Genomic DNA, 27,955 nt, shown 5'->3' with positions numbered 1-27,955 from the left:
GGTGCGCTGTGTGTGTGGTGCGCCCGTCCGTTAGCAACCCCCCCCCTTTCAGTGCGCCCGTCCGTCATCACGCCCCCCCTCACCTTCACCAGTACTGTGCCCGGCCTCCGCTCCCACGTCTGCGCCGGCCTGACGTCACACCGCATGGCCGCGCAGGGGGACGTCAGTTACGTCACTCGCATTGCGCCCGGTGAGAAGGATCACTGCGCTGGATGGGTGAGTGTGTGGGTCTGTCTCTATCTATGTTTGTGTGTGTGACTCTCTGAGTGTGTGTGTGACTCTGTGTATTTGTTTGACTCTGTGTGTGACTGTGTGTTTGTGTGACTGTGTGTGTGTGTGTGACTCTGTGTGTGTGTGACTGTGTGACTCTGTGTGTCTGTCTGTGAGTGTGTGTCTCTCTGACTGTGTGTGTTTGTGTGTGTGTGTTGTATGTGTTTTTTTTTTGTGTGTGTGTGTGTGTGGGGAGACTTTGACGCATTGTGGGGAACCTGCAAGGGAACCTGCGGCCTAATGTGGGGAGTCTATGCTACCTAATGTGCGGAGTCTATGCTACCTAATGTGCGGAGTCTATGCTATCTAATGTGGGGAGTCTATGCTACCTAATGTGGGGAATCTGTGCTACCGAATGTGGGGAAATTGCTACCTAATGTGGGGTAACTGGTACCTACCTAATGTGGGGAAACTGGTACCAAATGTGGGGAATCTATGCTGCCTAATGTGGGGAAAAGATGCTACCTAATGTGGGGAAACTGCTGCCTACCTAATGCTCCCCCCCTGGCAGTAGCACCCTCATCATCCACCAGCAACACCCCCCCCCCAGCAGCACCTCCATCAGCAGATCCTGATGGTGGATGATGGCGGTGCTCCTGCCAGTAGGATGATCCTGCCGATGGATGATGGGGGTGATACTGCCAGGGGGGATGGCCAGTAGCACCCTCATCATCCTTCAGCAACACCCCCCCCCAGTAGTAGCACCCCGATCATCCACTAGCAACACCACCAATACCCCCCTCCCGTGGTAATAGCATCAGCTAACGGATGTTGAGGGGTGTTACTGCGGTTGTGGTATTATATTCAGAGGGTGCACTGTATGGCAACGTTTTATTCAGTGGGCACAGTTTGTGGTAGTATTATATTCAGAGGGCACAGTGGGTGGTAGTATTATATTCAGAGGGCGCAGTTTGTGGTAGTATTATTAGAGATGAGCGAACTTACAGTAAATTCGATTCGTCACGAACTTCTCGGCTCAGCAGTTGATGACTTATCCTGAGTAAATTAGTTCAGCCTTCAGGTGCTCCGGTGGGTTGGAAAAGGTGGATACATTCATAGGAAAGATTCTCCTAGGACAATATCCACCTTTTCCAGCCCACGGGAGCACCTGAAAGCTGAACTAATTTATGCAGGAAAAGCCATCAACTGCCGAGCCGAGAAGTTTGTGACGAGTTGAATTTACTGTAGTTTGCTCATCTCTAAGTATTATATTCAGAGGGCGCAGTGGGTGTTAGTAATATATTCAGAGTGTACAGTATGTGTTGGTATTATATTCAGAGGGTACAGTATGTGATAGTATTATATTCAGGGGTACAGTATGTGACAGATTTATATTCAGAGGGTACAGTATGTGATGGTATTATATTCAGAATGTACAGTGTGTGGTAGTATTATATTCAGTGGGTATGGTGTATGGAAGGTTTATAATCAAAGAGTATAGTGTATAGTAGTATTATATTTAGAGGATACAGTGTCTGGCAGGTTTATAATAATACTTGTTTTCATATAGAGGATGAGAATGCGCTGACATAGTGAGGAGACGTCTGGGCGTCACATTCTACAGACAGAAGTTTTAGCTGGACCAGGCGGTATGTACCATCTGAATTAGATAAGGGAAGACTATAGAGAAGACGTCACTGATATCATTGTACATTCTCCTCTCTATGTCCTATCAGAGCTGTAGTCACTTGTCAGTTCTACAGTTATGATGAGTGAAACTACAACTCCCAGCATAACCTCACCACTGCTCAAAGGGGTACTCTACTGGAAAACATTTTTTTTAATCAACTGGTGCTACAAAGTTAAACAGATTTGTAAATTACTTCTATTTAAAAATCTTAATCCTTCCAGTACTTATTAGCTGCTGTATAAGCGATTCACAGGAAGTTATTTTCTTTTTTAATTTCTTCTCTGTCTGACCACAGTGCTCTGTGCTGACACCTCTGTCCATGTCAAGAACTGTCCATAGTAGGAGCAAATCCCCATAGCAAACCTCTCCTGCTCTGGACAGTTCCTGACATGGACAGAGGTGTCAGCAAATAGCACTGTGGTCAGATTGGAAAGAACTACACAACTTCCTGTGGAGCATACACCAGCTTATAAGTACTGTAAGTATTAAGATTTTAAATAGAAGTAATTTAAAAATCTGTTTAACTTTCTGGCACCAGTTGATATAAAAGTAAATGTTTTCCAGTGGAGTACCCCTTTAAGTAATTCTGGGAGCTGAATATTTCAATGGTGATAACTTCTTTAACACTTTCCCATTCTGTGGCAACTGGTATATCTGATTATTATACTGGAATTTCTCACAATGCGCTACAACAGTGGTGTCTGTCACAACAGGCTAAAAACTTACTGGGGGGAGGGGGGAGGTATGTGGGTGACACCATTTTCTACCGCACTGGGTGACACCAACCCTAGCAACGCCACTGTATGGGTCGCACCTTCCCGCAGACATGGCGCCACGGCAGCAACGGACACCGCACAGCACCACACCAGTGTGAACAAGGTGTAATAGCTCACTTACCATGCTATCCCAGTCAGACTGGGAGGCTGCTAGGAAAGAAATGGCCCTTGTGTAGCTAACTACTACTTATATAGGGTAGGGCAGAGGGGGTGGGGAAGAGTGCAGCACATGTTCAAACAAAAAAAAAGGAGGGGATAGAAAACACAGTGTGAATTCGGGTAGAAAACAGACATGGTGCACATCTACAATCTTGTATAATGATCTGATTGCTTCTCAGCATAATATCAAAAACTAACAGGTTGTTAGTATACATTTTTGATCAAAAAGTAACAGCCCACTCGCCACGTCAAGGCCACCTATTTAGAGTGGGTCCCTAGCATAAAATGGCGTAGCACTGGGTAGCGACCACCACCGCCGCGACACCAGTGCCCACGGGGGGGGGGGGGTAAACGACCCACTGGCAGAACGGCCCCAATGCCACTCAAACCAGTCTATGGGTCGCACCTCCCCGCAGACACGGCGCCACGGCAGCAACGGACACCCCACAGCACCACACCAGTGTGAACAAGGTGTAATAGCTCACTTACCATGCTCTCCCAGTCAGACTGTGAGGCTGCTAGGAAAGAAATGGCCCTTGTGTAGCTAACTACTACTTATATAGGGTTGGGCTGAGGGCGTGGGGAAGAGTGCAGCACATGTTCAAACAAAAAAAAAGGAGGGGATATAAAACAGTGTGAATTCGGGTAGAAAACAGACATGGTGCACATCTACAATTTTGTATAATGATCTGATTGCTTCTCAGCATAATATCAAAAACTGACAGGTTGTTAGTATACATTTTTGATCAAAAAGTACGTGGGGCGTATACATACTCCCGTGGGAATTCCGGTCCCCGCCGCTAGCCGGTTGGGGACCGGACCGGGATGCCTGCTGAAATCATTCAGCAGGCATCCCGGCACATTGCCCAGGGGGGTCCTGAGACCCACCCCCCCCCCATGTCGGCGATGTCAGAAAATTGCATGTCAATTCAGACATGCGATTTTCTGCTATTCCAGGCTGATCGGGTCTCTGGTGACCCGATCACCCGGAAAATAGGGATGATCAGAGCTGTCAGTGACAGCTCCGACCATCCTGAGGGCTAGGAGCGAGGTCGCAGTGCTGCCATCTCCTCCTATCCCCTGCCATTGGGCAGAACTGATTCTGACAATGGCAGCGCAGGACATTGGGTTGCCCACCCCTGGATGTTGTGGGGAACGTGGGGAGAAGATGGAGGCCGGTACCTGGAGGAGAAGATGCGTGGTGACCTTGGATCGTGGCTGGAGACAGGCGCAGGTAGGGAAACGACGGTGGTGGGGGGGGGGGGGGGGGGGGGCTGGGACTGCAAATCCCAAAATTTTGAAAATTTAGCATTTTGCTAACTTTGAAGCTCTCTACTATGGATATTCCCAATATATTTTATTTTTATTCACAAATACAATATGTCCACTTTATGTTGGCATCATAAAACGGACTCCCAGCATGCTTGGGCACTCTAGGCATGCTGGGAGTTGTAGTTTTGCAACATCTGGAGGGTCACAGTTTGGAGACCACTGTTACAGTGGTGCCCAAACGGTAGCCCTCCAGATGTTGCCAAACTACAACTCTCAGCATGCCTAGAGTGCCCAAGCATGCTGGGAGTCCGTTTTATGATGCCAACATAAAGTGGACATATTGTATTTGTGAATAAAAATAAAATATATTGGGAATATCCATAGTAGAGAGCTTCAAAGTTAGCAAAATGCTAAATTTTCAAAATTTTCATAAAATTTGGGGATTTTTCACCAAAAAAGGATGCAAGTAACGCCGAAAATTTACCACCAAAATAAAGAAGAATATGTCACGAAAAAACAATCTCAGAATCGGAATATTCGGTAAAAGCGTTTTCGAGTTATTAATTCGTAAAGCGACGGTGGTAAGAATTGCGAAAAAGGGCTCAGTCCTTAAGGGGTTAAAAACTTATGCCATGATGTACCTAAGTAAAAATGTAGAAGGAAAGTAAAAAATACTGACAATACTAACAACATTATTATTGCTTCACTAAATGTGTTAAAGGTTTTTAGAACATTTTATGCTGTAACAGACTAGACATGAAAAAAGGCTGCATAGTTGTTCTACTGCATTCCTTTTATCTGGGTATTGTTTTTATAGGATATGTTGCTGATATGAGCACTATCAGACATTCCAAAGTTCTGTTAGTGATTTCATGCCTAGGCATACATTTTATTATTATTGTACATACAGAACAGATCATTGATAAGATCAAATATGTTATTTGTGAATCAACGTATATATTTATTCACTCTTTCAACAGCCAAACATTCTGGTAACAATGGATGTAGAATCGTTGTACAGTAACATCCCACACAAAAATGGAATTGATGCCTTCTCCCTGTTCCTCCCATTCTAAGCCCACAACAGTGACATATATTTACAAATGATGGGCACTGCATTGTGGGGTTTCCCTCTTTACAATGTAGTACATGAATAATAAAGTACGGAACTTCAATATTTTTAAATGCTATCATTCATTATATATATTTTTTTCATAAATACAGTAGTAGAAAATGCATATATTTCTCACCACAATGTGCCCAGACATATACACCAGAAAAAAAAACCTGTTTTAGGTGCACTGTGCTTTGTGGGGCTTATCTTGGGACTGCATCCAAAAGCTCTGTGTGGTGTGCCACTGTGGTGAGTGGCAGGGCCACGGGTGTTGTGGTGATGATTGTTGGGATCAGATGTTATTAACTCCAGGGGTTGGATGGTATTAACCCCTATGTGCTCGTGACGCCAGTGTGGTTTTCGGGTTCCGGAACACCACACGCCTGGATTCTCCGCTATCCCACGGTCTAGTAGTGAATAAAGAGTCCACAACCAGTTGAGGGTAAACGGAGGCTTTACTGAATAGAAGACAGGTGTAATTATCCAGGTGTAAGTATAGCCAGAAATCCCAGAGAGGTGACCAGTACTCAGAGGACCTCACAGCTTGCTGGACCAATACTTGTAATAAACTGGACTTTGACTTGTAATTTAGACTTGACTGTTATTAGACTGGACTTGACTATGTGCAGGACTTGACTAACTTCAGTGACAGCAGACATAGACTTGTAGACTTACTGGAGAGTTGCAGCTTTGTGATACTCCAGATGCTGAACACTTGTCCTGAGATTCTCTGGTAGCTTCTTCAGCAAAGACTTAGATGTTACTCTCAGAAGAGTCTGAGGAAAAAGAGATCATTTAAGATGGCCACCCCTTTATATAGTGGGGGGCTGGACTAAAGCCCATTGGTCAAGCTGTGTGTCATAGGTTAAAGCTGGTGCTCTCTGGGAGTACATGTTACAACAAATCATATAACTGCATAACATAAAATGTTACAGGATTACTCACACAAGTCCTTGAGTCCTCCAAAGGTCCTGTATACTATCTAGACATTAGGATCCTGTCTATGCTCTTAAAGATACACATACCACATTAAAAAAATTAATAAGAGAACAAGGGGAGTCCCTGCAGGGGAGCCCCCAGGTTACTGAGGGACTCAACCTGACTGGGCCTACAGTTAGTACAGTACCATGTACCTGTAGTGGGACATCACAAGCTCCCTCGCTTAACAAAAGTCATCCTCAACATAAGGTTTTGTCAGGCTTCAGGAACAAAGTGGCCCCCACGGCCATATGCAGTCCTGAGGCATTTTATGCAGAAACGTCTATTTCAGGCTGGTGAAATATTTGGTATACAATTGGTATCAGCCTAATGTTTTTTGCCTTCCTCTGGATCAACATAGTAGGGTTCTAGGCTGAACTCGATGGACTCTTGTCTTTTTTCAACCTTACAAACTATGTTACTATATAAGTCCAAATGTAAATACCCATTTAAGTGAACTATATACTATCTAAAAATATATGAAAAACAAAAAGTATCCCTTATATACCTGTTAACCCCTTAAGTACTGAGCCCTTTTTCACCTTAAGGACTGAGCCCTTTTTTTTTTGCAATTCTGACCACTGTCACTTTATGCATTAATAACTCTGGAATGCCTTTACTGATTATTCTGATTCCAAGAATTTTTTTTTTTCGTGACATATTCTACTTTAACAAAGTAGTAAATTTTTGTCATTACTAGCATCCTTTCTTGGTGAAAAATCCCCAAATTTCATGAAAATTTTGAAAGTGTTGCATTTTTCTAACTTTGAAACTCTCTGCTTGTAAGGAAAATGGATATTCCAAATAAATGACATATTGATTCACATATACAATATGTCTACTGTTACGCCTAGCGCTCCGGGTCCCCGCTCCTCCCCGGAGCGCTCACGGCATCTCTCTCCCTGCAGCGCCCCGGTCAGTCCCGCTGACCGGGAGCGCTGCACTGTCATGGCCGTCGGGGATGCGATTCGCACAGCGGGACGCGCCCGCTAGCGAATCGCATCCCAGGTCACTTACCCGTCCCGGTCCCCTGCTGTCATGTGCTGGCGCGCGCGGCTCCGCTCTCTAGGGCGCGCGCGCGCCAGCTCTCTGAGACTTAAAGGGCCAGTGCACCAATGATTGGTGCCTGGCCCAATTAGCTTAATTGGCTTCCACCTGCTCCCAGACTATATCTGCTCACTGCCCCTGCACTCCCTTGCCGGATCTTGTTGCCTTGTGCCAGTGAAAGCGTTTAGTGTGTCCAAAGCCTGTGTTACCTGAACTTCTGCTATCCATCTTGACTACGAACCTTGCCGCCTGCCCCGACCTTCTGCTACGTCTGACCTTGCCTCTGCCTAGTCCTTCTGTCCCACGCCTTCTCAGCAGTCAGCGAGGTTGAGCCGTTGCTAGTGGATACGACCTGGTTGCTACTGCCGCAGCAAGACCATCCCGCTTTGCGGCGGGCTCTGGTGAACACCAGTAGCCTCTTAGAACCGGTCCACTAGCACGGTCCACGCCAATCCCTCGCTGACACAGAGGATCCACTACCTGGAAGCCGAATCGTGACATCTACTTTATATTTGCATCATAAAGTTGACATGTTTTCACTTTTGGAAGACATCAGAGGGCTTCAAAGTTCAGCAGCAATTTTCCAATTTTTCACAACATTTTCCAAATTGGAATTTTTCAGGGACCAGTTCAGTTTTGAAGTGGATTTGAGGGGTCTTCTTATTAGAAATACCCCATAAATGACCCCATTATAAAAACTGCACCCCCAAAGTATTCAAAATGACATTCAGTGTGTTAACCCTTTAGGTGTTTCACAGGAATAGCAGCAAGGTAAAGGAGAAAATTCTAAATCTTCATTTTTTACACTCGCATGTTCTTGTAGACCCAGTTTTTGAAATTTTACAAGGGGTAAAAGGAGAAAGTTTGTAACCAAATTTCTCTCGAGAAAGGAAATATCTCATGTGTGGATGTCAAGTGCTCTGTGGGTGCACTAGAGGCCTTTAAAGGGAAGGAACAACAATGGGATTTTGAAGAGTGAGTTTTTCTGAAATGGCTTTTTGGGGGGGCATGTCCCATTTAGGAAGCCCCTATGGTGCCAGAACAGCAGAAAAAACCCTACATGGCATACTATTTTGGAAACTAAACCACTCAAGGAATGTAACAAGGAGTCTGCTGAGCCTTAACACCCCACAGGTGTTTGCTGACTTTTTGTCAAAGTTGGATGTGTAAATTAATTTTTATGTCACTAAAATGCTGGTTTTCCCCCAAATTTTACATTTTTTACAAAGGGTTATAGGAGTAAATGCCACCCAAAATTTGTAACCCCATCTCTTCTGAGTATGGAAATACCCCATGTGTGGACGTCACGTGCACTGCGGGCGCAATACAGTGCTCAGAAGAGAACAAGACACATTTGGCTTTTGGAAAGCAAATTTTGCTGAAATAGTTTTTGGGGGGCATGTGAAATTTAGGAAGCCCCTATGGTGCCAGAACCGCAAAAAAAAAAAAACACATGGCACACATTTTGGAAACGACACCCCTCAAGGAACGTAACAAGGGGTACAGTGAGCCTTAACACCCCACAGGTGCTTGAAAATGTTCCACTAAATTTGGACATGAAAATGAAAAATTAAATTTTTTTCACTAAAATGCTGGTTTTACCCCAAATTTTCACAAGGGGTAATTGGAGAAAAAAAACTCCCAAAATTTGTAACCCCATTTTTTTTCAGTGTGGAAATACCCCATATGTGGATGTAAAGTGTTCTGCGGGCGAACTACAATGCTCAGAAGAGAAGGAGCACCATAGAGCTCTTGGTGAGACAATTTGGTTGGAATAGAAGTGGGAGGCCATGTGTGTTTACAAAGCCCCCCGTAGTGCCAGAACAGTGGACCCCCCCCCCACATGTGACCCCATTTTGGAAACTATACCCCTCACATAATTTAATAAGGGGTGCAGTGAACATTTACACCCCACTGGCATTTGACAGATCTTTGGAACAGTGCTGAAAAAGGTGGATACATGTTACGCCTAGCGCTCCGGGTCCCCGCTCCTCCCCGGAGCGCTCACGGCGTCTTTCTCCCTGCAGCGCCCCGGTCAGTCCCGCTGACCGGGAGCGCTGCACTGTCATGGCCGTCGGGGATGCGATTCGCACAGCGGGACGCGCCCGCTCGCGAATCGCATCCCAGGTCACTTACCCGTCCCGGTCCCCTGCTGTCTTGTGCTGGCGCGCGCGGCTCCGCTCTCTAGGGCGCGCGCGCGCCAGCTCTCTGAGACTTAAAGGGCCAGTGCACCAATGATTGGTGCCTGGCCCAATTAGCTTAATTGGCTTCCATCTGCTCCCTGGCTATATCTGATCTCCTCCCTTGCACTCCCCTGCCGGATCTTGTTGCCTTGTGCCAGTGAAAGCGTTTAGTGTGTCCAAAGCCTGTGTACCTGAACTTCTGCTATCCATCCTGACTACGAACCTTGCCGCCTGCCCCCGACCTTCTGCTACGTCTGACCTTGCCTCTGCCTAGTCCTTCTTTCCCACGCCTTCTCAGCAGTCAGCGAGGTTGAGCCGTTGCTAGTGGATACGACCTGGTTGCTACTGCCGCAGCAAGACCATCCCGCTTTGCGGCGGGCTCTGGTGAAAACCAGTAGCCTCTTAGAACCAGTCCACTAGCACGGTCCACGCCAATCCCTCGCTGACACAGCGGATCCACAACCCGTAAGCCGAATCGTGACAGTAGATCCGGCCATGGATCCCGCTGAGGTGCCGCTGCCAAGTCTCGCTGATCTTCCCACGGTGGTCGCTCAGCAATCGCAGCAGATTGCCCAACAAGGACAGCAGCTGTCGCAGTTGACCGCCATGTTACAGCAACTTCTGCCTCTACTACAGCAGCAACCATCTCCTCCGCCAGCTCCTGCACCTCCTCCGCAGCGAGTGGCCGCCCCTAGCCTCCGCTTGTCCCTGCCGGACAAATTTGATGGGGACTCCAGACTCTGCCGTGGATTTTTGTCTCAGTGTTCCCTGCATATGGAGATGTTGTCGGACTTGTTTCCTACAGAACGGTCTAAGGTGGCGTTTGTAGTAAGCCTTCTTTCAGGAAAGGCCTTGTCTTGGGCCACACCGCTCTGGGACCGCAATGATCCTGCCACAGCCACAGTCCAGGCCTTCTTCGCTGAAGTCCGGAGTGTCTTCGAGTAGCCAGCCCGAGCTTCTTCTGCCGAAACTGCCCTGTTGAACCTGGTCCAGGGTAATTCTTCAGTGGGCGAGTACGCCATCCAATTTCGTACTCTTGCTTCCGAGTTATCATGGAATAATGAGGCTCTCTGCGCGACCTTTAAAAAAGGCCTATCCAGTCGCGTCAAGGATGTGCTGGCCGCACGAGAGATTCCTGCCAACCTCCAAGAACTCATCCATTTGGCTACCCGCATTGACATGCGTTTTTCTGAGTGACACCAAGAGCTCCGCCAGGAGAAAGACTTAGATCTCTGGGCACCTCTCCCACAGCATCCTTTGCAGTCTACGCCTGGGCCTCCCGCCGAGGAGGCCATGCAAGTGGATCGGTCTCGCCTGACCCAGGAAGAGAGGAATCGCCGTAGAGAAGAAAATCTCTGTCTTTACTGTGCCAGTACCGAGCATTTCTTGGTGGATTGCCCTATCCGTCCTCCACGTCTGGGAAACGCACGCACGCACCCAGCTCACGTGGATGTGGCGTCTCTTGGTTCCAAGTCTGCTTCTCCACGTCTCACGGTGCCCGTGCGGATTTCTCCTTCAGCCAACTCCTCCCTCTCAGCCGTGGCCTGCTTGGACTCTGGTGCCTCTGGTAATTTTATTTTGGAGTCGTTTGTGAATAAATTCCGCATCCCGGTAACCCGTCTCGTCAAGCCGCTCTACATTTCCACGGTCAATGGAGCCAGACTGGATTGCACTGTGCGTTATCGCACAGAACCCCTCCTTATGTGTATTGGACCCCACCACGAAAGGATTGAGCTCTTCGTTCTCCCCAACTGTACCTCTGAGGTCCTCCTCGGTCTGCCATGGCTCCGCCTTCATTCTCCCACCCTTGATTGGACCACCGGGGAGATCAAGAACTGGGACTCTGCCTGCCTTAGGAAGTGCCTCTCCCCCCCTCCCAGTCCCGTCAGGCAAGCCTCTGTGCCTTCTCATGGCTCCCGTCCTTGTGTCACCCTGCCCCGTGCCAAGCTTCACCCTCTGCCCTCCCTCCCCATTCCTACTCCTGCTGCACTGCCTGCCGTTGAGGAAACCCTCCATTCTTTCCCGGTGTCCTCATCCCAGGGGAGGCAGTTACCGGACAAAAAAAAGGGGAGACCTAAGGGGGGGGGGTACTGTTACGCCTAGCGCTCCGGGTCCCCGCTCCTCCCCGGAGCGCTCACGGCGTCTTTCTCCCTGCAGCGCCCCGGTCAGTCCCGCTGACCAGGATCGCTGCACTGTCATGGCCGTCGGGGATGCGATTCGCACAGCGGGGCGCGCACGCTCGCGAATCGCATCCCAGGTCACTTACCCGTCTCGGTCCCCTGCTGTCTTGTGCTGGCGCGCGCGGCTCCGCTCTCTAGGGCGCGCGCGCGCCAGCTCTCTGAGACTTAAAGGGCCAGTGCACCAATGATTGGTGCCTGGCCCAATTAGCTTAATTGGCTTCCATCTGCTCCCTGGCTATATCTGATCTCCTCCCTTGCACTCCCCTGCCGGATCTTGTTGCCTTGTGCCAGTGAAAGCGTTTAGTGTGTCCAAAGCCTGTGTACCTGAACTTCTGCTATCCATCCTGACTACGAACCTTGCCGCCTGCCCCCGACCTTCTGCTACGTCTGACCTTGCCTCTGCCTAGTCCTTCTTTCCCACGCCTTCTCAGCAGTCAGCGAGGTTGAGCCGTTGCTAGTGGATACGACCTGGTTGCTACTGCCGCAGCAAGACCATCCCGCTTTGCGGCGGGCTCTGGTGAAAACCAGTAGCCTCTTAGAACCGGTCCACTAGCACGGTCCACGCCAATCCCTCGCTGACACAGCGGATCCACAACCCGTAAGCCGAATCGTGACAATACAGTCCTAGGAGAGAGTCTCCGAGGACTGTATTCACCTTTTCCAGCCCACCGGAGCACCTGAAAGCTGAACTAATTTATGCAGGCTAAAGTCAGTAACCACCGAGCCATATCTTGACGAATCGAATCACTGTAAATTCACTCATCTCAATCAAGAAGATTACAATAATGAGCCGAGAAGTTCGTGATGAATCAAATCACTGTAACTTCGCTCATCTCTACTTCTTGACATCATGGCAGACAGTACATAAAACAAGAAATCTTAATATAAAGGCAGTCCTTAGTTAATAATGTAGGAGGGTTACGTAGGCATGTCCATAAATCTTGTCTCACCAGCTGGGATTTCTTCCTAAGTACTTTATCCTGCATGGTGGATCCATCTTGAAATGTCCTTTTAAGATGGCCGCCTCTGTTAGCTTTCTCTAGCTGTCATCCTCCTTGTGCTGGAGGGTTGTACATGACTTCCTTGGAGACCCTTGTCCGTTCCTTCCTCTTTCCTGGCTTTATCTGGAGCAACTTATACTCAAATGATGGGTGTGTCCATCATGATTGAAGGTGTGTCCTTTATAAATGCGGGCGTGTTTATCCTAAGTGAACCTGTGTCTACTATCCATAAATATACAAATATGGTTTATTAAAAGTATTTATCTCTTTCTAGTGGGTTGGCTGAATATATATATATTTAACTTGTGGGTGTATACATTAGGTCATGTTATGTTGTTATCTGATTAGATACTACTAGCTCTACAAATATGTACTTCTCTGAGGTCTCGACGTGACTTCTCCTGCTACTCATATACTGAAATAGTATATAGTGTCTCCTGTTGTCTGTCTATAGACATGATATCCTTTGACATCTGGTGAGCACATGGCATGTACTTAACAACCTTTGTTATTATGTGATATTGAAAAATTACATACTTTTATCAATACCATGTTCTACATCTATATGATAACTTTTTTCCAACATAGAAATGGTTAATTATATTAAGGTCAGAACATCACATACAAAAGAAAATTAAAACAAAATGTTTTATTTTGATTTTCAGCCCCATTGTTATAAGGAGATGTTAAACCTGCATTCATTATTTAGAATGTAAAGTCTCAATGTTTTCATTTTCCAAATTCAATACAGTGACCCCCCGACTTATGATGGCCCCGACATATGATCATTTCAACATATGATGGCATCTTAGAGCCCATCGTATGTTGAAGGCAGTATCGACATATGATGCTGCTGTGTGTCGGGGCCATCATACAAACAGCTATCTGACAGCGCTGACAACTTCAGCAACTGACAGATAGTTGTTTAATGTGCCCCGTGTGCCTCGTTCTGCCTCCTGTTGCTCACATGTTGTCCTGCTAACTCACGCAGGCTTCCACTGTGAGCTCTGTGTAAGCCCCATCTTTGTTCCACATCTTTAGTTTATGGTTTCCTAATACCTGCTTTATGTTCATTGATTCTGATCTTTGCTTTTCTAGAAGTGTGCCCTACGTAAGGTAGCCCACATTTAAATCACATTGTTACTGTCGCATAAGAACTGAACCTAAATAGTAATCACAATTCTCTTCCTGGGATGGTTCACATTTAAAGGAGCTCTCTGGCGAAAAATAACGTATACCCTATCCACATGATAGAAAACAAGTAGCTAATCGTGGGGGTCCGGCTGCTGGGGCCCCGCGCGAGCATCGGGAAGGGACCCAGCGGTCAGTAAGGAGAGTGTGCAGCAGCCGGCATGTGCTCCATTCATTTCTAAGCAATACACCCCGCAATGTTTTTGTCCTAATGTCCCGCTGTATATTTGTCACCTTAATAAAGAAGCTGAACACGTCTACTGGTGAGTGCCGCATAAAGTACAGTATGTCACAAAAAAACCAATTCCTAGAATTACATGAATAAGTTAAAGCGCCCGAAGTTACCACAACATAAAGATGGGCAGGTCAGATTTGAAAATTGGGCCTTGGTCCTCATGGTCAAAAATGGCGTTACCTACTGTTATACTCTTTTTGTATATCATACGCTGAGGGTCTCTAAATAGATTTCCCTACTTTGGATCTTTTTCTGATAAATTCCACTATTTTTTTTAAAAAGAGAATTAAAAAACACGAAAAAAAAACACGAAAAAGGAATATGATAATTTTATTTCATTGTGGACTTCCACAAAATGCGTAGAAGCAAGTTTTTCCAAGGTAGAGCCATAAAGGAAAAATGTAAAAACTAAGATTTATTAACATTTAAAAAGCAATAGTATCTTTGATCCAGTCAAAAGAGCTGTAAGAAGCCTTTAACCCCTTCAGAACCAGGCCCATTTTGGCCTTAACCCCTTAAGGACCAGGCCATTTTACACCTTAAGGACCAGAGCGTTTTTTGCAAATCTGACCACTATCACTTTAAACATTAATAACTCTGGAATGCTTTTAGTTATCATTCTGATTCCGAGATTGTTTTGTCGTGACATATTCTACTTTAACTTAGTGGTAACATTTTATGGTAACTTGCATCCTTTCTTGGTGAAAAATCCCAAAATTTGTGGAAAAAAATGAAAATTTTGCATTTTTTCTAACTTTGAAGCTCTCTGCTTGTAAGGAAAATGGATATTCAAAATAATTTTTTTGGGGTTCACATAAACAATATGTCTACTTTATGTTTGCATCATAAAATTTATGAGTTTTAACTTTTGGAAGACACCAGAGGGCTTCAAAGTTCAGCAGCAATTTTGAAATTTTTCACAAAATTTTCAAACTCGCTATTTTTCAGGGACCAGTTCAGTTTTGAAGTTGATTTGAAGGGTCTTCATATTAGAAATACCCCATAAAAGACCCCATTATAAAAACTACACCCCCAAAGTATTCAAAATGACATTCAGTAAGTGTATTAACCCTTTAGGTGTTTCACAGGAATAGCAGCAAAGTGAAGCAGAAAATTCAAAATCTTCATTTTTTACACTCGCATGTTCTTGTAGACCCAATTTTAGAATTTTTACAAGTGGTAAAAAGGAGAAAACTTTTACTTGTAATTGAAACCCAATTTCTCTCAAGTAAGCACATACCTCATATGTCTATATAAAGTGTTCGGCGGGCGCAGTAGAGGGCTCAGAAGGGAAGGAGCGACAAATGGTTTTTGGGGGGCATGTCACCTTTAGGAAGCCCCTATGGTGCCAGGACAGCAAAAAAAAACACAAAAAAAACTAGACCCCCTCAGGAACGTAACAAGGGGTAAAGTGAACCTTAATACCCCACAGGTGATTCACGACTTTTGCATATGTAAAAAAAAAAATTTTTTTTTACCTAAAATGCTTGGTTTCCCAAAAATTTAACATTTTTAAAAAGGGTTAAAGCAGAAAATACCCCCCAAAATTTGTAACACAATTTCTCCCGAGTACGGCGATATCCCATATGTGGCCCTAAACTGTTACCTTGAAATACGGCAGGGCTCCAAAGTGAGAGCGCCATGCGCATTTGAGGCCTAAATTAGGGACTTGCATAGGGGTGGACATAGGGGTATTCTACGCCAGTGATTCCCAAACAGGGTGACTCCAGCTGTTGCAAAACTCCCAGCATGCCTAGACAGTCAGTGGCTATCTGGCAATACTGGGAGTAGTTGTTTTGCAACAGCTGGAGGCTCCGTTCTGGAAACAGTGGCTTACCAGACGCTTTCATTTTTATTGGGGAGGGGAGGGGGGCTGTGTAGGGGTATGTGTATATGTAGTGTTTTTTACTTTTTATAAAAATTTTTGTTAGTGTAGTGTTTTTAGGGTACAGTCGCACGGGCGGGGGGTTCACAGTAGTTTCTCGCTGGCAGCTTGAGCTGCGGCAGAAAATTTGCCGCAGCTCAAACTTGCAGCCGGATACTTACTGTAAACCTTCGCCCATGTGAGTGTACCCTGTACGTTCACATTGGGGGGGGGGGGGGGAACATCCAGCTGTTGCAAAACTACAACTCCCAGCATGTACGGTCTATCAGTGCATGCTGGGAATTGTAGTTTTGCAACAGCTGGAGGCACACAGGTTGTGAAACACCGAGTTTGGTAACAAACTCAGTGTTTTGCAACCAGAGTGCCTTCAGCTGTTGCAAAAGCTACAACCCCCAGCATGTACGGACAGCGGAAGGGCATGCTGGGTCTTGTAGTTATGCAACAGCCGGAGGCATACTACTTTGGCTGGGGATGCTGGGGATTGTAGTTATGCAACAGCTGGAGACACACTGGTTCGCTACTTAACTCAGTGTGCCTTCGGCTGTTGCAAAACTACAACTCTCAGCAGTCACCGACAGCCAACGGGCATGCTGGGAGTTGTAGTTATGCAACCTCCAGATGCACCACTACAACTTACACTTTAGCTGATTGTGCAAGCTGGGAGTTGTAGTTATACAACAGCTGAAGGTACACTTTTCCATAGAAGTTGTGGTGGTCTGCCTCCTGCTGTTGCATAACTACAGCTCCTAGCATGCCCTTTTTGCATGCTGGGAGCTGTTGCTAAGCAACAGCAGGAGGCTGTCACTCACCTCCTGCTGCTGCTCCACGATGCCGCCGCACACGTCAGTCCCTCGCCGCCGCCGTCGCTCCTGGGGCCCCGATCCCAACAGGGACGCCGGGGATCGGGGTCCCCAGCACCCGGGGTCTTCTGCCCGCACCCGCTCACGTCCTCCGGAAGAGGGGCGGAGCGGGTTGCGGGAGTGACACCCGCAGCAGGCGCCCTGATTGGTCGGCTGGGAAACCGGCCGACGAATCAGGGCGATCGTGAGGTGGCACCAGTGCCACCTCACCCCTGCTGGCTCTGGCTGTTCAGGGCCGTCTCTGACGGCCCCGATCAGCCAATAATTCCGGGTCATCGGGTCACTGGAGACCCGATTGACCCGGAATCCGCCGCAGATCGCTGGACTGAATTGTCCAGCGATCTGCGGCGATCGCCGACATGGGGGGGCATAATGACCCCCCTGGGCGATATGCCCCGATGCCTGCTGAACGATTTCAGCAGGCATCCGGCACCGGCTCCGCTCCAGCTAGCGGCGGGGGCCGGAAATGCTCTGGGCGTATCCATACGCCCTCGGTCCTTAAGGACTTGGAAACGGGGGCGTATGGATACGCCCTATGTCCTTAAGGGGTTAAGGACCAGGCCAATTTTAATTTAGCATTTTCGTTTTTTCCTCCTTACTTTCTAAAAATCATAACTCTTTTATCTTTTCATACACAAACCCATGTGAGGGCTTGTTTTTTACGTCAAGAATTTTACCATAAAATGTACAGAGCAACCAAAAAAACATTATTTATGTGGGGAAATTGAAAATAAAACCGCAATTTAAGAAATTTAGAAAGGTTTTGTTTTCACGCTTCACACTTTATGGTAAAAATTACATGTTTTCTTTATTCTGTGGGTCAATACGATTAAAATGATCATATGTCATATGCTTTTCTATTATTGTACCGCTTTAAAAAAAATCTCAAACTATTTTCACAAAATTAGTATGTTTAAAATTGCCCTATTTTGACCAACTATAGCTTTCTAATTTTTCCGTATACAGGGAGGGAAGAGGGCAAATTTTTGTGACGTGATCTGTAGTTTTTATTCATACAACTTTTGCTTATATTTTGCTTTATAATCACTTTTTATAATTTTTTTAAAATAAAATGTGGCAAATAAGCAGCAATTTTGGCCTTTTTTATTTATTTATTTTTTTTTTTTTTACGTTTACGCCGTTCACTGTACGGGATCATTAACATTATATTTTGACCTGTATAATGTATAAATGCAAGTGGCTTTCTCCTGCATTTGCATTTCTGCAATAAATAGGATGATCGCATCGGGTGTCAGCAGTGTAAACTGCAGGTACTACTTCTCCCAACATGGAGCACACTCTGCTCCATGCTGGGAGCTATAGTACCTGCATTAATAGACAGATCGCAGTGAGTGTCACTTCTGACATCCGATGCGATTGTCCTGTATAATGTATAGAAGCGGGCAGCCGGCCGCTCTTCTCTGTTCCCACTGTAGTATGAGTATATGCCGTATATATACCTATTATTCATATTTCCCAAAGAGAGCTGTGATTGGCTGGAACCATCTGGCCAATCACAGCTCTCTGCGGGAAATATGAATAGGTGTATATACGGCAGTGCAGGGGACCATAGAAGAGCGGCCGCCACATCTATACATTATACAGGAGGATCGCAACGGGTGTCAGAAGTGACACAGACGATCTACCAATAAGTACAGGTACTACTACTCCCATCATGGTACAATGTGTTCCATGCTGGGAGTAGAAGTACTACCTAAAAAATGTTTAAAAATAAGTGAAAAACACACACACAACATTTTTATTATTGTCGGCTACATTTATTGTGCCCTGCCTGCCCACATAAATTGATCCCTGTTTAAAAATGAATTAAAATTTCGTTAAAGACAATTTTTTCCATCACTACTGCATCTTTTCAAAAATCTTTTAATGGCACCCTATGAAATTTTATTAAAAAAGGTATCTCCATCACTTTTTTGGGTCACTACAGTTAATATTTTCTCCGTTATTGCCTCCTAACTGCTGATCGCATCAGTTCTCAGAAGTGAGCCCCTGTGTGATCAATCCCTATCCACTGTACTACTACTCCCAACATGGAACAGACTCTGTTCCATGATGGGGGTAGTAGTACAAACACTAATGTAGCCTCTCCAGCCACTGGTAGACTCCCGCAGCCAGGGAACTACTACTCCCATCATGGAAAGAAGTCTGTTCCATGATGGGAGTAGTAGTAGTCCCGGCTGCCGGAGTCTGCCAACGGCTGATACTAACGGATGAAAAACTGATGCAAATAGATGACACTAAATGGCATCCCTTTGCATCCGTTATTAGAATGGTCCGTTTAGGAGGCAATAACGGAGAAAATATGAACTTTAGAGATCCAAAAAGTGATGGAGATAACATTTGTTTAATAACATTTTGTTGGGTAACATTAAAAAAAAAAAATATTAAAAAAGATACAGTAGTGATGGAAAAAATTGTATTCAACAAAATTTATCTTTATTATAATGAAATTTTAATACATTTTGGAACAGGGATCAAGTTATGTGGGCAGGCAGGACACTAAAAATGTAAGGAAAAATATGAGAACAGTGTCCAAAAGATACGTAAAAAATTATTACACAATGAATTATCACACTATGGTGTCTTCTGCAGGGCCCTTGCATCAGACGAATCACAGGTTAAGATATAATAAAAATAAAATTTAAATAATATGTTATGCACCACTTATAAATAATGCAATATTAATATGTTGGTTATTCCCCTATTGGTAAGTTTGTTTCACTAGGAATATCAGATTGCAGTCTCTGCGCCGTAACTGGCTTGATGTAGTAATAGGCTGGTAAGGTAATGTCCTCTTCGTAATATAGTGGCAACATATAGATGGAGCAGTACGTTTTTCAACAATGTAACAGTGTTGGCAAGCTTTTTCTTATAGTGGTGGCTCGGGCAGTCTGGTACTTGCTACTCTATCTATGTCTTTCCATTATATTATGAAGAGGACATTACCTTACCAGCCTATTACTACATCAAGCCAGTTACGGCGCAGAGACTTTAATCTGATATTCCTACTGAAACAAACTTACCAATAGGGGAATAGTGTTGCTCGCGAATATTCGCAATTCGAATTTTATTTGTGAATATCGCATATTCGTGAATTCGCGAATATTTGCGAATATAGCACTATACGAAATTACGAATATTCGCTTTTTTTATTTATTTTTTTTTTCACAGTACACATCACAGTGATCATCCCTCTCTGTTTCCAGCTTGTGTGGTCTAAAGAAGGCTCTAATACTACTGTGTGAGACCGCCGGGCGAATATTCACATATGCGAATATTTGCGAATATTGATCCCTCCCTTCTGCTGCTTCTATCAAGTTACACTGGTATACTATAAAGTTCACAAATTTTCGCATATGCGAATTTACGCATATGCGGAAAAAAACCCAAATATTACGAATATGCGAATTTAGCGAATATATGACGAATATTCATCCATATATTCGTGAAATATCGCAAATTCGAATATGGCCTATGCCGCTCAACACTATAGGGGAATAACCATCATATAAATATCGCATTATTTATAAGTGGTGCATAACATATTATTTAAATTTTATTTTAATTATATCTTAACCTGTGATTTGTCTGATGCAAGGGGACAATATAGTGTGATTATTAATTGTGTAATAAATTTTAATGTATCTATTGGACACTTCTCATATCCTTCCTTTTATTCTCTCCTTTTTTCTTCTATATATCCTTAGCCTAGCAGGACTGTCAGAGTATTTTTGCTTTTTCCTAGTTCTTTATTTATTTATAAAAATTTTTGCACATTGGGTTATGTGTATTGCAGTATCCTCGGCTTTTGCCTTTTGTGTTATGTAGAGCTCCCATCCATTTTGTTTTTCAATAGTAAAAATGTAGTGTGTGTGTGTTTTTTCACTTTTTTTTTTTTTACATTTTTAGGTGGAACTACTACTCCCAGCATGGAACACACTGTTTCATGATGGGAGTAGTAATACCTGTACTAATTGACAGATCGCCCGTGTCACTTCTGACACCCGTTGCGATCCTCCTGTATAATGTATAGATGCAGCTGGCTGCTCTTCTATGGTCCCCTGCACTGCCATATATACACTTATTCATATTTCCCGCAGAGCTGTGATTGGCCACATGGTTCCAGCCAATCACAACTCTCTGTGGAAAATATGAATAGGGCACCATAAAAGAGCGGCTGGCCGCATCTATACATTGTACAGGAGGATAAAACCAAAATTATGGCACAGTATACAATATATTATTATAATTAGGGATCTATGATACCTATATATAGTTGTTGCATATGGCCCTGCTATACACTCCTTATACTATGAACAAATACAAAAGAATGGGATGGAGTAATAAATTGATAAAAATATTATGACTTTATTGATAATTCATTACATATTAAAAACAAGAAAAAAAACTCATAAAAAGGGAAAAACCAACTTGTGGTGGAAAAGAGGGCATCACTCCAGAGGGTCCACAATGTAAACTATAATATTGAACACATTTCATAAGTTGCACTACTGCTCATCCTATTGCACAATCCCATAGAGGATATACCTCAACAACTATAAGGTGCCTGAAGACAGTATACATACCAATAAATAGAATCAAGGTGCTCTCCAGCGGTCCCTCTTGTATTTGCACCTTGATTCTATTTATTGGTATGTATACTGTCTTCAGGCACCTTATAGTTGTTGAGGTATATCCTCTATGGGATTGTGCAATAGGATGAGCAGTAGTGCAACTTATGAAATGTGTTCAATATTATAGTTTACATTGTGGACCCTCTGGAGTGACGCCCTCTTTTCCACCACAAGTTGGTTTTTCCCTTTTTATGATGTTTTTTCTTGTTTTTAATATGTAATGAATTATCAATAAAGTCATAATATTTTTTATCAATTTATTACTCCATCCCATTCTTTTGTATTTATTGTACAGGAGGATCACAGCGGGTGTCAGGAGTGACACTCACTGCGATCTGTCTATTAATTCAGGTATTACAGCTCCCAGCATGGAGCCGAGTGTGCTCCATGTTGGGAGCAGTAGTACCTGCAGTAAAGGACAGATCACAGCGGGTGTCACTCCTGACACCCGCTGTGATCATCCCCCATCCCTGAGATGCGGAGCGGCTTTCTCCTGCGCTCGCATCTCTGCTTTGTACCCCGGCCGGCCACTCACTCATTCATATTTCCCACTGAGAGCAGGGATTGGCTTCCATCATCCGGCCAATCCCCAGTCTGGGAAAACATGAATGAGTGATGTGAATTTCTATTCACATCACTGGTCGGCCCGGAGTATAGTGCAGAGAAATGAGCACTGTATAGAGCCGCTCCGCATCTCTGCTATATTATGGACAATCGCATTGGGTGTCAGGAGTACAGGAACTACTACTCCCATCATGGAACAGTGTGTTCCATGCTGGGAGTAGTATTACTACCTAAAAAATGTTAAAAAAGAAAAAAAGTGAAAACACACACACTACATTTTTATTATTGTCGACTACATTTTCAGGTCCCTGCCCCCCCACACATAAATCCCTGTTTAAAAATTAACATAAAAAAATGTTTTTTGTCTTTCTGGAGTGGGCAGGGACCAGAAAATTCAGCGCTCAATATTAAAAATGAATGAGGAGTGCATTTCATAATTATTTATTTACGTTCTAAATCATTTTTATTTTCCCTTTTACTTTTTTAGCCCTATTTTTAATATTGAGCGCTGAATTTTCTGGTCTTTGCCCACTCCTGAAAATTGAAAGAAAAAAAAAAATGTAATTGTAAAAATAATATAATTTTTATAATAACTTTTTTTATTAGTAATGTATTTTAATATTGTGTTTAATAAAGTGTGCGTGTATGTGTGTTTCACCTTTTTTTTCTCAATTTTTTTACTTTTTTTAGGTTGTACAGTAACCCCCCGACCTACGATGGCCCCGACATATGATAAAATCGACATACGATGGCCTCTCAGAGGCCATCGCATGTCGATGTCAGCATCGACACACGATGCTTTTATATGTCGGGGCCATTGCATTAACTGCTATCCGACAGCGCAAAATGCTTAAGCTGCTGTCGGATAGCAGTTTAAGCATCCCTGGCAGGTTCGCTTACCTATTCCCGCTGCTCCGGGTCCACTTCGCGATCCTCCGGTGTCTTGCGCATCTTCTCCAGGGTCCGGGCCTTGCTTTCCGGCATCGTTATTACGTCACTACGCACGCTGCGCCGGCGCAGCAGCGTAATAACGTCACCAGAAAGTGAGGCCCGGACCCTGCAGAAGATGCGCAAGACACCGGAGGATCGCAAAGAAGACACCGGAGCAGCGGGACAGCATCGGGAGCCCCTGGAACAGCAGCGGGAGCGGTGAGTAACTGGTGCGGAGCGGCGGGGACAGGTGAGTACAGCTTCCTATACTTTACATTGCACGGATCCCTCAACATACGATGGATTCGACAAACGATGGGTCGTTTGGAACGAATTACCATCGTATGTTGAGGGACCACTGTACTACCACTCCCAGCATGGACTGTTCCATGATGGGAGCTGTAATACCTGTACTAACAGACAGATCACAGCAGGTATCACTCCTGCCACCCGATGCGATCGGCCTATCTACTGCAGAGATGGAGCGGCTTTCTCCTGCGCTCGCATCTCTGCAGTATACTCTGCTGGCCAGTGGTGTAAATAGAATTCACATCACTTATTCATATTCCCCACAGAGAGCTGTGATTGGCCAGATGGTTCCAGCCACTCACAGCTCTCTTCGGGAAATATGAATAATAGGTATATATATGCCATATACTCATCAGTGGGAACAGGGAAGAGTGGCCGGCCGCCCGCATTTATACATTATACAGAACAATTGCATTGTCAGATGTGACACTCGCAGCGATCTGTCTATTAATACAGGCACTACAGCTCCCAGCATGGAGCAGAGTGTGCTCCATGTTGGGAACAGTAGTACCTGCACTTAAGGACAGATCACATCAGGTATCACTCCTGACACGTGATGCGATCGTCCTATCTAGATGCAAGAAAGCCGCCCGCATCTAAACATTATACAGGACGATTGCAGTGGGTGTAAAGAGTGACACCCAGGGCGATCTGTCTATTAGCACAGGTACTACTACTCCCATCATGAAACAGTCTGTTCCATGCTGGGAGCAGTAGTACTACCTAAAAACAGTGAAACACACAAACTTTATTAAACACATTATTAAAATACACTACTAATTAAAATTCGCCGAGAATTTATTCGGATCGAATAGATTATTTTTTCTAAAAATTCTGCGAATTGGCCAAATCGAATTTCTCAAAAATTCGCTCATCTCTACTTCTTTGGCAATACCAAATATATTTATTAATAATTTTTACGCTTTTTGGGGTAAAATGGGAAAAAGTGAAAATTTAAATTTTTTGGGGGAGTTTTATTTTTTATTTTTTTTTAGATTTGTTTACTTATTTTTACACTTTTTATGTCCATAGTGGACTATCTATAGCACACTTGATTGCTAATACTGTTCAGTGCTATGCATAGGGCAGACATAGGCAACCTTCAGCACTGCAGATATTTTGGACTACAACTCCCATGTTGCTTTGTCAGCATTTTGGCTGTAAGAGCATCATGAGATATGGAGTCCAAAACATCTGCAGTGCCAAAGGTTGCCTATGACTGGCATAGGGCATAGCACTGATCAGTATTATCGGTGATCTACTGCTCTGGTCTGCTCTATCTCAGACCAGAGCAGAAGACCCCAGGAGATGGCCAGAGGCAGGTGAGGGGAACTCTGGCAGCGCCGCAGGTGATCCGATCATCTATTTAAACATGTGCATTGCCGCAGATGTCGTGATCTGTATTGATCACGGCATCTGAGGGATTAATGGCAGACATCAGCGTGATCGCGGATGTCCGCCATTACCGGTGATGTCTGCTTTACCCCTCACCCACACCACCAACAGACAGATTGCCACCTGGGGGTACATTCGATGGAGGACTTCAGGGGTGTGATATCAATGGAACAATATCTTATATTGCACAGTCCCAAACAGAAAGAGCCCGGCACCGCTACTCCGCAATCCACTAATCCGCTATGCTCTTATCCAATGCTAAACCTTCCCTGTCATTCGGGTCATCAAGCTTCTTTTATTTCATGGAGCTTGGCAGCACACAAACATGTAAGGGAGAGCGGACGGAACAAGGTGGGTGGGGGAGATTCTCTTTATAAGTAGTGCAAGAGGATGCCATAGTGGCACGGGACCATATAATCTGCCTCAGAGACATAGGGATAGGGCGGTCCAAAAATTGTTCCCACTTAGCCATGTATGGGTGTCTGATTGAGGAGGGATCCTCTGGGGTAGATAACAAAACATAGCTATCAGAGATAAGCCCACTAGTAGAAGTGACCGTCCGACATAGCACCTCAAAGGTTGTGGGTGAAGGAATGGAGGTGTCCCAGGCAGCACACAGTGCACTCCCGACAATCAAAGCATAGTAAGAAGCAGCTTGGCTGGAGAGTCGGAAGCGGTCACCGAGGGCCGAGAAGGGTAACTCCATTGGAAAAAAATGTTTTCAAATCAACTGGTGCCAGAAAGTTAAACAGATTTGTAAATTACTTCCATTTAAAAATCTTAACCAACTGAAAAATCTTAGCTTGACCCCACTAACAGATACTGTCAGAAGTACAGCTAGACGACATATTAGGAGTAAAGATCAACAGTTGCCACAGAAATCCAGCAGATTTAAAGAGAAAGTGCACCAAGGTCTCCCTCCAGATTCACACCCCGAATGACATAGGACCTAAAGGGGGACAGGAATTTCAGGAGAGGAGCCTGACCAAAGTAGTACAACGGCATGATAAGGTGCCATCCCTCGCTTCTCCACCTCAGTGTATGCATGTAAATGCGACCACGCCAGAAGCCAGCACAGCGAGATAATATTTATGAACAGACCCCCATGATCATTAGGGGCCATGAGAACTGAGGCAGAGAAACAATGGCATCTCCAAGCCCAGAAAAAGCGACAAAGCGTATACCCCGACACCCTAACATAGGCATCAAGCAGGAAATAAAGATTGGGAAGGGAGCGATAAAGAGCAATAATTTAAAATCTTAATCCCACACATCAATCCCCGTATTTCTGGGTATTGCCTAATTCAAGCCACCAGGGGTTCTATACTTATAACAAAAAGTAGCGGGGAGAGGGGGCAACCCTGGTTGGTCCCATTATAGATCTGAAGGGGCTGCGAAGTCGCATGGGGCAAACTAACTTGGCCTGAAAGGAAAGAATAAAGGGAGCAGACTGCCAAAAGGAAGTGGCCAGACACACCATAGACTTCAAGTGCAGACACAAGAAATGACCAGTTCAGGCAATCAAATGCCTTCTCGGCATCAAGACTCAGCAATAGTCCTGGAGACTTCGATTTGTTGAGATATTAATGAGGTCTATGGTGTGCCTAGCATTATCCCCTGCCTGTCGGTTCAACACAAACCCCATCTGATCCTTATCTAAACCCTGTTCCAAATTATTATGCAAATTCTATTTAAGTGATTAAATATTTTGTTTTTCAATTTAACTCATGGATGGCATTGTGTCTCATGGCTCTTTTGATCACTAAAAACAACCTCGGACACCTGTGATAATTAGATTGCCAGGGGGGCACAATTTAAAGAGTACCTGTCATCAACTAAACTTTCCCTGATCCCCCTCCCCATCTGTCCCTTACTCTAACTATGCCTATCCCTGTGTTTATTGAGGTTTGAAACGCTGTGGAAATACCTTTTTTTATCCCTCTTCATTAGCTCAGGAGCACTGTCTTTCTGAGGGGTGGAAGGAGGTGGGTCCCGGCAGGCATGATGTCACATGAAGCCTGGCCGTGACTCTGCTTCTGCCAGTCTTCCTGTATGCTGCTCTCCCTCTGCAGCAGTGTTTCCCAACCAGGGTACCTCCAGCTGTTGCAAAACTACAACTCCAAGCATGCCCAGACAGCCAACAGCTGCAGTGCAGCTCAGCAGTGTGCATACAGACTAAGTACAGTGGAGGCACAGCAGCCTCTGTCTCACTCTCTCTCCTGTGTCTCTCTGCACTAAAAAGTCAATGCTGAGAACCAGGGGCGGTGGGAGCAATTACAGAGGCAGTAATTAAGATGAATGTCAGGGGGGGGGGGGGGCACAGAGCAGGGAGTGCAGTGAGATAATACAATGTATAAGATAACGTGTGGTGAGGGGCAGGGAGAACACAGAGCAGGGGGAGGGGGAGGTGACTGGCCTCTGTTATATGAGAGGCATGTGCAGGCTTGTAGCTCACAGTGCTGCTCCAGGCTGGGAGCGAGTCCTGAGCTGAGAGTACTGAACTTCCTGTGGAAGGACCAGAGCCCTTTCAGCATTAGTCCTAAAAGCTGTACACTTACTATGAAAAGCATAGGAAGCTGCCTGCAGACCAGGCATAGAAGAGAGACCCCTAGTGGCCAAAAGTATAAAATGAAAAAACTGGTATAAATATTAATATTTTTTAATGAAGATATATTACAATACGTCTTCATTAATGATTATGAACAACATATTAAAAGTTTTTGTTGATGACAGGTACTCTTTAAAGAAAAACTATTAAAGGTGGGTGTTCCACATAGTTACAATATTACATAGTTACATAGTTAGTACGGTCGAAAAAAGACATATGTCCATCAAGTTCAACCAGGGAATTAAGGGGTAGGGGTGTGGCACGATATTGGGGAAGGGATGGGATTGTATATTTCTTCATAAGCATTAATGTTATTTTGTTCCAGGAATGTATCTAATCCTGTTTTAAAGCTGTTAATTGTTCCTGCTGTGACCAGTTCCTGAGGTAGACCGTTCCATAAATTCACAGTCCTCACGGTAAAGAAGGCGTGTCGCCCCTTTAGACTAAACTTTTTCTTCTCCAGACGGAGGGAGTGCCCCCTCGTCCTTTGGGGGGGTTTAACCTGGAACAGTTTTTCTCCATATTTTTTGTATGGGCCATTAATATACTTATATACGTTTATCATATCCCCCCTTAAACGTCTCTTCTCAAGACTAAACAATTGTAACTCCTTTAATCGCTCCTCATAGCTAAGATGATCCATGCCCCATATTAGTTTAGTCGCACGTCTCTGCACCCTTTCCAACTCCGCAGTGTCCCTTTTATGGACAGGT

This window comes from Hyla sarda, chromosome 13, assembly GCF_029499605.1.
Source record: "Hyla sarda isolate aHylSar1 chromosome 13, aHylSar1.hap1, whole genome shotgun sequence".
Lineage (NCBI taxonomy): Eukaryota > Metazoa > Chordata > Amphibia > Anura > Hylidae > Hyla > Hyla sarda.
The sequence above is the reverse complement of the archived record's forward strand: the minus strand, read 5'-3'. Positions refer to the sequence as shown.